The sequence below is a fragment of the Columba livia genome, chromosome 19, assembly GCF_036013475.1.
Source record: "Columba livia isolate bColLiv1 breed racing homer chromosome 19, bColLiv1.pat.W.v2, whole genome shotgun sequence".
In the NCBI taxonomy this organism is placed as follows: Eukaryota; Metazoa; Chordata; class Aves; order Columbiformes; family Columbidae; genus Columba; species Columba livia.
The window spans coordinates 4,472,431-4,482,753 of NC_088620.1; the positions used below are offsets into that span (position 1 = coordinate 4,472,431).

The 10,323-nt window shown below is 51.1% G+C and overlaps 1 long non-coding RNA gene across 1 annotated transcript; it reads left to right on the forward strand.

The window, feature by feature from the left end:
- Positions 1 to 677: 677 nt before the first annotated feature.
- Positions 678 to 10,109, forward strand: LOC135575847 (uncharacterized). Its single transcript, XR_010467187.1, has 2 exons — positions 678 to 4,507; positions 9,106 to 10,109. It is a non-coding gene; the product is annotated as an uncharacterized LOC135575847 (long non-coding RNA).
- The last annotated feature ends 214 nt before the right edge of the window (positions 10,110 to 10,323 follow it).

Sequence of the window (10,323 nt, forward strand, 5' to 3'; positions counted from 1 at the left end):
CAGGCCTAAAGCACAGTCTGGCGAGGCCTCGCAAAGCACAGATGGAAATCCTATATGGGGCTACTGACTCACGGCACTATAAAAAAACCAAAACCCAAAACATTAGTCAATGTTCAAAAGAGCTGGAGCGCCCGAAGAAACTCTCCTCGGTCCCCATGGGGGATGCTCCACTTGGGGACTGCGATGGGCAGGGACTGCGCCGCAGGAGCCGCATCCCTGGTGATGCTCCGGGGGTGTCGAGCAGAGTAACGAGGTGGATGCTATCGACCGGGGTTCTCACCTCCCTCTCTGCCATTTACTGATTTCCCATCACTCAGCACACTGTGCTCTTTAATCCATCCAGGTCACAGCCCGTTCCAGCGGGGACAGCCACGGGGTCAACACTAGTGATATGCTAATGAGGCTGGGGCAATCAATTCCCCCTAATCAGGTGATCGATCCCCACTGCAGGTGTTTCTGATCTCGGGCTGTGTGGGAGCAGCATCTGATTTTAATATGGAGGGGCTCTTTGAAGCCACTTGTCACTGCAGGACTGGGCTCTTATAGGACTTAGAATTTTAAAAACCATCTAAAAAAGGGGGTTTGGGGATTGGAGCATCCTTTTGAATCCAAGTGATCTTCTCTAGTCATGCGGTTTTGGGATGTTTACATGCCTCTCTGATTTAGTTGAGGTAATTGCTTTTAAGGGCTGATTATTTATGGATCTATAGTACACAGTGCCAGCAGGAATAAATTTCCCCATCCAAATCAGTTATTTTCCCAGCATGAGGCACTCCCTTCAAAATAGACGCACCCACCCCCTCGTCACCCAGCACATCCCCACTGGGGTTTGCTGGAGATTCCTGCCACCTAATAGTGGCTTTTTAGTGCTTTTGGTCTCCTGTCTCCCATATTAGCCATAAGCAGATGCACAAGAGCGAGCTGGAACAGGTTGGGGTGTTTGAACTCTTGGAGCTCCTCATCCACTCTCCTCTTCAGGCTACAGATTTTTTCTGCCTGCGTCACCGTTGGGTAAGGATTTCAGCAGCTTGGCTGACCCCTCCATGTGAAAACCCATCTAAGTACCTCTAGTTCTTGCACTGGAAAAGTCTCTCTTCCTTGCAAAGGAGAATTAAATTCCTCCTGTATTGCCTGAAGCCTCCCCTCTGCACCTGGAGAAGAGGAGACGACGGGAGGATGGCTCGCTGCCTGCAAACCCTGCACACGCTGCTCGGTCATTGGATTTCTGTGTCTCATTGCACCTGGAAAAGCTGGAATTAAAGTTGCATGTGTGTCATGTCGCACGGTCCCAGTGTGGATGTGCAAATGTGCATCCACCCCGGTCCTTCATTCTGTGGATTTAATGAGAAACGTTCTTACACCGAACGCAAACGGCTCCTCTGTGGCTCCGCAGCGATGCACAGCGCTCGGCAGGGACGGTGGCACAGCCAGACCTGTTCCTGCACCCAGCCAGGGCTGCCGGCATTGCCACCCAGCAGGCTCATTGGGTTAATCAGAGATGCTGGGATTTATGCTTTTTCTTCAGATAGAACCCTCTCTCCAAAACATCCCTGCCTGAATTAACCCAGACTGCTCTCAGAGCCTTCCGCAGATCCACACAGATGAGTTAACCGTGGTTCTGATCCAGTATTCTAGTTCGCTCATGCCCAGTTACTCCAGGGGTGTAACATAAGGATCAAAAGAGCAAGAAATGCACTTAAAAAATGACCAGCATCTCTGAAGTGACAGCATCCGGGAGCAGAAGGAGCAAACCAATCTCTGGGAGGAAAAATCGCTGCCAGCACCAACGAGAGATTGGGAGCAGGTGCTGGCCAGGGGTCCCGCAAATGAGATGATTGAGGAGCCACTCGCTTGAATGACGTGGCCGGCGGCAGAGATGGAAGTGGCTCTCAGGGGCAATTAGGAAATCATCAGTATTGCCCACGCGCGGCCGTGCCAGCGCCCGGGGCTGGACCCACCGGCAGCATTTGGCGGAGGGTGGCCGGGGGGTGTCTGCGTTATGGAGGGGCTGGGTGCCTGCAGGGGGGTGGATCTTGTTGGACACATTTTCTGGTTGGTTGATTAGTTCTGTGCCTTTTTGGCCCTGATTTACCTGTCAGTCCCGATATTGTTGTTAATTAGAGCGTATGTCCAGAGCGAGCGAGTGCAGTGTGAGTGGCTGGCGGGTCTGTCGTTAGCGGGGCTGATCCGGTTATGTGTCCTGGCACCCTCGTGCCTGTGATGCTTGGGTACCAGTGACCATCAGCTGCTTCGTATCCTGCCAACACCTGCTCTGCTGAGTCAGCAGGTTCCTTGCTCTGGCAGAGACAGCAAAACACAGTTTTGGTCTCATAACCACAGGCCCAGAGCTGGATTTACTCACTGGGCTCTGAGCTCCTCAACTGCAGAACTGGTGAGTGCCACCCCACCAGAAGCTTTTCAGGACAAAGTTATGTCGCCAGGTGGGGTGCAGGGTTCCCCAAACATGTGGGGGAATCCGCAGCCTTTGGGCTTTCCCAGCCTGTGGGGCTTGGGATGCTCAGCTGGGATCGTCACCTCCCCTCCAGAGCCCCTGTGCCAGCCCCTCCTCATCTCCATCCTCTCCCCCTTCCCTCCAGCATCCTTCTCCCGGGCCTGGCATGTCCCTGGTCCCAGCTGCAGCCCGTCACTGCCCCTGGTTACAGCCCAGAGATGACATTACCCATCTCAAGGTCAGGAAGAGCTTTGGGGTTATCACTGTGCTCTCCCCAGGCTCTGCTTTCCCACCACCGCACTCCCTTCATCAGCAAGAAAACTCTCTTTTCTTAACACTTATTAAGCCCTAATTTTCATCTTACTCATTACTACCAAGTCATTAAGCTGGCAAGGAATTAAATGAGGTGAAATGAAAAGAATTGAAAGAGGACTGAAGGGTTTGGGGCGGTTGGTTTTTTTTTTTTAAAAAGGCACCAGCAAATAATCTCCCAGGATTAAGCAGGTGAGAGCGACTAACCCTGCGGAAGGACACGTAAGACTTAAAAATGAGGTTTCTAATTAAGAAGAGGCAGCAAAGGACCCCAGAGGGTTTCTGTCCGCTCCTCCCTGCCCACCGAGGTGACAGCGAGCACAGCCGGGCACGGGTGACTCCTGGACGTTAATGTCTCTGCTCAAATAAAAGACACTACAGTGAGAAACTGGGGGCCCAGTGGACATTTGTGAGGCTTCCAAAAATAGTCGTGGCCAAAGTCACTGCTGTCAGCACCAAACTGAGGCCTTGAGCTTATATATGTGTGTATTTAAGGATATTATTTAATATATTAATAGGTTACATAGAAATATACTAATATATTAATATGTTTAGGGCTGTGTATATATAAAGCTGTTGCTTTCAGGAAACAATCTTCAACCTGCAGAGTTATCGACCAGCCTTTGCTGGGCATCTTCTCTAACAGGAGGCAGGGAGACCACAAGACCAAGGTGTGTGCAGCACAACCCTCTTTCTGGCCTGAACTGGTGTTACTGGTTTTAAACCCAGTTGGGTGGGAAGACCTGAGTTCCCACATTCACCCAGTGAGTTGGGGTTTGCTTCCAGCCCTGCTTCACATTCAGCACGTCCCTGGTTGCATCACGACCCCGCCGGTCTCCTCTTCATTTTGATGCATTCAGGATCGTAAGAGGCTGTTATTTTATGATGGATTAACGACGCTGTATTTGCTTTTAGCCTGTTTTATGGTGCCCCGAGTGTCTTGGCTATAACTCTTCTGTTTATTTGTTTTATTATCCCAATAGGCTGCTCATGAAGATTACTGTGAAAACACCCACGTCCCCCACCGCGTGCTCCCCCGGAGAGGCTGGAGGAGACATCCCAGGTGCTGCTCAGCCTGTCTGTACTGTGGGAATGCTGCTTTGAACTGGGCTTTGCTGGTTGGGGCTGGTTGTGAAGCGGGGGAGTGAGGGAGGGGGCCAGGAAGCCAAAGTTGCTTTAACTCAGTGTCTGTCTCAATGCATCCACCCGCTTGTGTGCAGGGCATGGCGGGGAGGTCATCCTGGAGCAAGAGGAGCTGGAGCAATGACCAAGGGCTTAGGAAAGGAGGTGTGGAGCCATCACCACTGCGGTGGCTCACATCCATCTCCTCCTCATCCTCACTGCTGGGTCCCTTCTCCATCCTCACCTGGGTATCACTAGCCACCCCTGAGACAAGCTGTGCATGCAGCTGAGGTTTGGCTGAAAGGCACACAGAGGCTCAGGGCTGTCCTCACCTTTGGGGATGACTTTGGGGGTACCCCCAGCCCCGTACCCACTCACCACCCCAGCTCCTCTCCCGCCTCCCCGCCCCGGGCAGCTCCAGCAGCATCTCACCTCCCCTCTCCTCTCCTCTTCTCCCCAGGGGTTGGTGCATTTGCGGTGAAGTACCTGAGCGCTAATAACTCACATTAGCACCTTTGGCTGAAGGATGTCAGCGCCAAGGGCCAGGTTCCATTTCAGCTGAAAGCCCAGCTGCTCATTTCCAGTAGCAAAGATCACCTCGGAGCTTCAGGGATTAGAGCGGTGAGTAGAGGGGGAAATGAGAAACGAAAGAGGAAGATAAACATAAAAGTCATACAAAACAAATAGCTGGCAGTAACTTCATTAAATCAGACGTTTTTAAAAGGAAATATTAAAATATTAACTATGTAGTAATTAAGTATTTATTAATTAAAAAGGAAGCCAAGCCCCAATAAGCCAAGCAAAGCCCTAATCATGTGCAAATTCTTGTCTAGCTCAGCTGCCAATCCAATGGGCCTCGTGTCTGGGTTCCCGGGGCCTTGGGCTCAGGTCTACCGAAGGGACAAGGATGCAGATTCCCAGTGAAGTCAGAAGGAGCAAAATCCCCTCAGTGTTTCCGTTTTCCTGCCCTCCCGAGGTCTGAGCTGCCCACATTGGCTCTTCCAGCGGCTCCTCCTTGCAGAGCCCGGGTTGCTCGGCTGGTGAGGGCAGGGGTGATGGATTCCCTGGCCATGCATCTCCGCCACTGCTCCAGCTTCTTGGCAATTCCTGCTTTGGTGACATCCAAGTGTGCCAGGACACATGTGCTGTTGTCCCTGACCTCCCCAATGGCAGGAGCTGGGTATGGAGGTGAATCACTAAGTCATGGACCGGGATGTCTTAGGAACTGGTTTGAGGGAGACCCAGTGTCCTCCTGTGAGGAGCCGGTGCCACTGGAGCTGTGACTTGTGTGGCGATGTCAGAGCCACTGCTGGGGTCACATTGAGCCCTCCCAGCCCCGTCCCGGGCAGCACGAGCTGTCTGGTACCTGTGACAAACTCATCTGTCACGGAGTGAGGGCCATCAGCTGCGAGATGCTGCAGAAGAGAGAGAATTAAAAGAGGGAGAGAGAAAGAGCAATCAATACATTATTTAACAGTAGGAATGCAAATGACAAAAAATTAATGAGGCCTCTCCCCCCCCTGCACCCCTCCCCCAGCCCTCCTTTGCTGTAACACTGCTGACAAATTCTCTGGAAAATATCAAAACAGCCGGAGGGTGTAACCTGCCAGAGTGATGCACCATTATCTATTATTGATGGAAACCTTGACAAGTTCCCTTTAAAAAAGGAGAGAGAAAGGGAGGGAGAGAAGGGGAAAAAGAATTGCATCTAATCTTTGTTTTAAAGCTACAGTTGCTCATTTTCTCTTCCCTGAGGGCTGCCAAGCGACAGAAGTTGTCACTGCGGTGTCACCGTGGTGTGATGCTCCCTGAGCCCCAGCACGGCCGGGTGCTGCTGGGATGGGGCTGGTGGGAACCGGCACGTGTATGGAGGCAGAATGTATGTTTCTCCCCTTTGCTGCCCCTGTAAAGAGTCTTTTAAGCCTCTTTTAAAGATGAAATAGGGCTGAGCTGGCAGAGACAGCACTGGGGATTGTGTCTGGGGAGACATTGGGGGCCTGTGGTAGGAGGGAGAGCAGATGATCAAAGCAAGCTCCGTGGTGAACCCAGGAGGAGACACAGGCTCCCAGACAGGAGGAGGAGGAATTCCTGGTAGAAAAAGTGACTAGGGGGAAAAATATCCAGCAAGTCCCTGAAGCATAGCAAAACCACGCCTGAGCGGCAGAGAGGCGAGAGACCATGGGAGCCAGCACAGAGCCACTATCAAACACGCTGGCAAGTGACACACGGCAGGGATTAATACTTTATAAATGTCACTGGCCTCCTGACAGGCTCCTGCATAATCCTCTTCTTTGGCCTCTCGCAGCAAACCAGCAAAATCCTGCAAACAAACCAGGTGGAGCAGGTGGTTCCTGCTGCTCCTGTTATCCCGTCGCCCCGAGCCAGGCGCGACCTGTCGCTCCTCCCGCCGGTGCCACCGTCCCCCTGCTACACAGGAGGCATCTGGGCCACTTTGGCTGCAGACCCAGCTGTCCCCACATGTCCCTGACATTTGCTGCAGGGCACTGGGTCAAACCAATGCCATGAGAGCCCCACGGGCACCCAGAATCCTTCCCTCCATCCCTGAGCTCTTCTCCTGAGCCCTGAATTTATAATCTGTTGGGTTTTTTTTGCAGTGCTCATTTTTCCATCCCTTGTTGTCAATCAGGTGCTCATCTTGAGGGAGGGGAGGCTGTCGGTGTGTTGCACACCCATGCAGGAGCTGGGGGCTCTCGGCTGAGCTGCCGTACGTGTGCCCACGTCTCACTGTGCCTCAGTTTCTCAAGGCAGACACAGGAGAGTCACAGGCGCTCACTTTGAGATCCAGGGATGAAGGGCATGCCGTAGGTGCCAAGTATTGTTATTCACTGTTGCTTTTTTTATAGGTCCTCAAATGTATTTCTCTCATCTCACGGCCAAGTCCCTCAAGGACGCTTACGGGATCTATTCTGGGCAGATGCTGAAATCCAGCTCCTGTTTCCCCACCAGTAGCTCTGGGCCTGTCCTCAGGCTATTTAACAGGAGGCTGTTGGAGGTGTAGGAATTACCCCCAAACTTTGTTTTCCCATCCCACTGTCCTGTCTTTAGCAGAGATCATGCTGGAGACCCCCAAGGTACAAAACCTGGATGGGACAGTTTGTATCTTATTCAATTTAACCCTGGTTGTCCTGGTTAATTCCCACTGGCACTGTGGATAATCCTGAATTCCACATTCCCATAAAACTTTGTGCCAGGGAGTTCTGCAGTTCTACCTGCCGGTATTCCCTGCTCTTGATATGAAATGTATTGTCCTTTAATCACATTGAATTTCTCCTGCTTTGGTGCTGCAAGGGCAAATCTGTGCTCCCAGGCTCTGTCTCTACACCAGGCATTGCTTTGTATGCCTCTGCTGTGCCCTCCTTATCTTCACCTCTATCCCATCCCCTCTTTTTCTTAAACTAAATAGTGTTAAATCTTTTTAATCTCTTCTCATGGATTATTGATACTCTTTGTTGCACTTTTGGATCTTTGCCACTTCTGCTCTGTCTTTGCTGAGATGATGGGGTGACGAGAGCTGACTCCCATTGAAGGTGAAGTTTATAAAGTCACAGCAACATTTGCAGGTTTGCCACCTCTCCCTGCGCTGCTCAAACCTTCTGGCTTCGCACAAGTCGCTGTTTCTGCCCATCACGTTACATCTTCCTGGACCTTCCCCCAGCAATCCCTGCTTCCCCGAGACCTTATTTCTCACTAAGACCCCATCCACCAGCAGAAGGACCCGTGTTTTTCTCCCTGTCTGTTTGTGTTGGAGTTGTCACAGCAGGTGAGATCTCTCCCAAATACCCCAGCCTGCAGGGAAGCACTGGAGACCAAAAGAAGCAAAACAAGATGACAAAGCTGGAAACAGTGATTGAAGAGGCCACTGCTAAAGAATTGAGAAGCTCTGGCTCCTGCGGTGGGACCCGTCAGCCCAGGTAGACAGGCACACAGCTGACAGGGAAATCGGCTTTTCATGGAGCTGAAGGTCACCCCTGGGCCAGCTGTGGGGGGACAGAGAGCAGCCACCACGGTCACCATGGCGCTGGAAATGTCACGTCCAGCCAGAGCATTAGTTTTGCTTTTCCATTGTCTGTTTTGCTAAAGAAAGCTTTGTTGGCAAAGGGACTTCATGGGAAGTTTATCTCCCTGCTGCTAACTTTGTGCACACACACACACACACACAAAAATAGTAATAATACAATAACAAAAAGAATTCAACATAAATTCCCAGGCAGAATCAGGAGGTCAAGTTTAAAAAACAAAAACGAAGGAGAAAAAAAAATCAGCGCTGGCTTGACGACGAAGAGAAGAGAGAAGTGCTCTGGGCTGAGAAATAATGGCTTGAAGTTTGCATCATTATCAGGGCTACGTGCCCCACATTTACAATTATGTGTGTGCAATCTGGGACTTGTGTGGCGTTATGGAAGCAGCATCAGGGTGTGCCAGTCCCTCCTGCGGGGATAGAAGAGCCAAAATCGAGACTTGTACGAGACATTGCAACTCATCACCCTGCACGCTTCTGAGAGGGACCTCGGAGGGGCTGGGTGACACTCTGGGTGAGCACATCTGCCAGGCTGGCTGCTGTGCTCAGAAATGGGGTCCAGAGGAGCCTGTGACATTCTTGTCTAGTTGCAAAGGAGAAAGGGCCCTTGCCCACTCCACATTAGCTCTCTGCACTGAAAGTGATGTTGTCCCATGAGCAAACATGGCTCCTCTCTCCCGTGCCCGTCCTCTGTGCCAGCTCAGAGGGAGCGCTGCGCTCCTTTGGGATCCTCTGCTCTCGTGCAGCCTTCAGGATTCCGCACATCTCAATCCTGACCTGCCACAGCCTCTTCTATTCAGTGCTGGGCTCCCCGGGTGGGTTTGGCAACACGGCTGGTTCCTGCCCTACAAGACTTCCGCTATTTCAAACTACGACCGTCTGCATCTCACCCGGCTCCCCCAGGTCTCTCTCCTCCATCCTTCCCGGTCCATATGTCTGCTGTGAGCTGTACAAACTGTACAGTGTGTCAGAAACATGGGGAGGTGACACTTTGGCTTGGGCACAAGGTCTTCCCACCTGGGATTGGCAGAGAGAGGAAATGGGAGCTGGGCTGTCACGTCTGATTACATTTTTTTCTAGGTGACCCCTGTTTCCATAACACAATTTTTATTATTTGACTTTGGAATATTGATTTTGATTTCCTTTTTTTGATTTGTTTTGGTTTCATTCTTTCCTGCAGGGAGTGACTTGGGTCACCTTCAAGTTCTGTTTGCTCTGTAGTGTGGGGCAGGAAGGGTCACTTGTCCATGGAAAATGACCTGGAAGAAAAGCAAGGTTTTAAAGAGCATTTGTGTATGAGTTGGGTTTGCATTTGATGCTTTGAATTGGGCCCCTCCATCCTGTCCTTCCTGAATATCCCCAGGCTACGCAGTGACTTGTCTCCCTGTCCAGGAGACCCTTCATGGAGGTGACGTGAACTGCACTGTGATGGAGCAGGTCTGGACACGGAGCTCCTCTAATCTTCATGGGCAGCGGGACCAGCTTCTGGTCGAAAGGGAGGGTTTGCCACAGAAGTGTGTCCGTCTCCAGCAGTGACCTGTAATGACGCTTCAAGGAAGGAAAAATTCAGTTTTACCAGGCAGAGACTGAGGTAACTTTGTTTTTTAAAAAATTATTATTTTTACTTAATTCTTTAGCTCCAGCTATAGTGCTATGGCCTCTGTGATGCAGAGTGGGACAAGCTGATGTGCAAGTCATCCTACAGGGATGGACTGGGGACCATCTTTGTCACTGGGAAGATGTCCCCAGAATTTGCAAGTGGAAAGGGCTGCCCAGGACATACTGTCCCCTGGGCTCTGGAAGCAAAGAGCGATCTTCCCACCTTTCCTGGCCTCCAGAACCAGAACGTAACCCCCTGCACACAAGTCAGGACAGGCTCCAGAGTCCCTGCTTGGAGCTGCTTTTGCTCTTCAGTGACAGCCAGGATGGACACACAGTTGGGTCAGCCAAGTCAGCAGCTGAGATCCAGCCATGCACAGCAAAGATCTTTATTGAATTACCTGCCACTATCTCAATAAACCCCGAGAGGATGAGCTATCGATGTGAACCTCGGCGTGTGGTGAGGTGAAAGGACAGCCAGACATCTGACCGCTAAGGAAGTGCTGACAGACAAACCTTGGGGTACCAGACAGCTTGTTAGCCTCTCCCTCCAGTGTTGGCCAATATATACTTTGTGATGATTCACATGCTTATGTTTCCACTGTGAAATATAGTCCCCAGTAGAGGGATAAGATTAAACCAGAGAAAGAACCTTTACAGCCTTTTCTCCTTCCAACCTCACCTTCCTAATTGCTTTAAATGTACAAGGGAGTTGTCAGAAGTTGTTAATCTCTCTTTCTCTGTTTTTCTTTTTAATAATTCCAGGGCTTGGAGTTCTTCTCAGCCTCCATACTCCAGT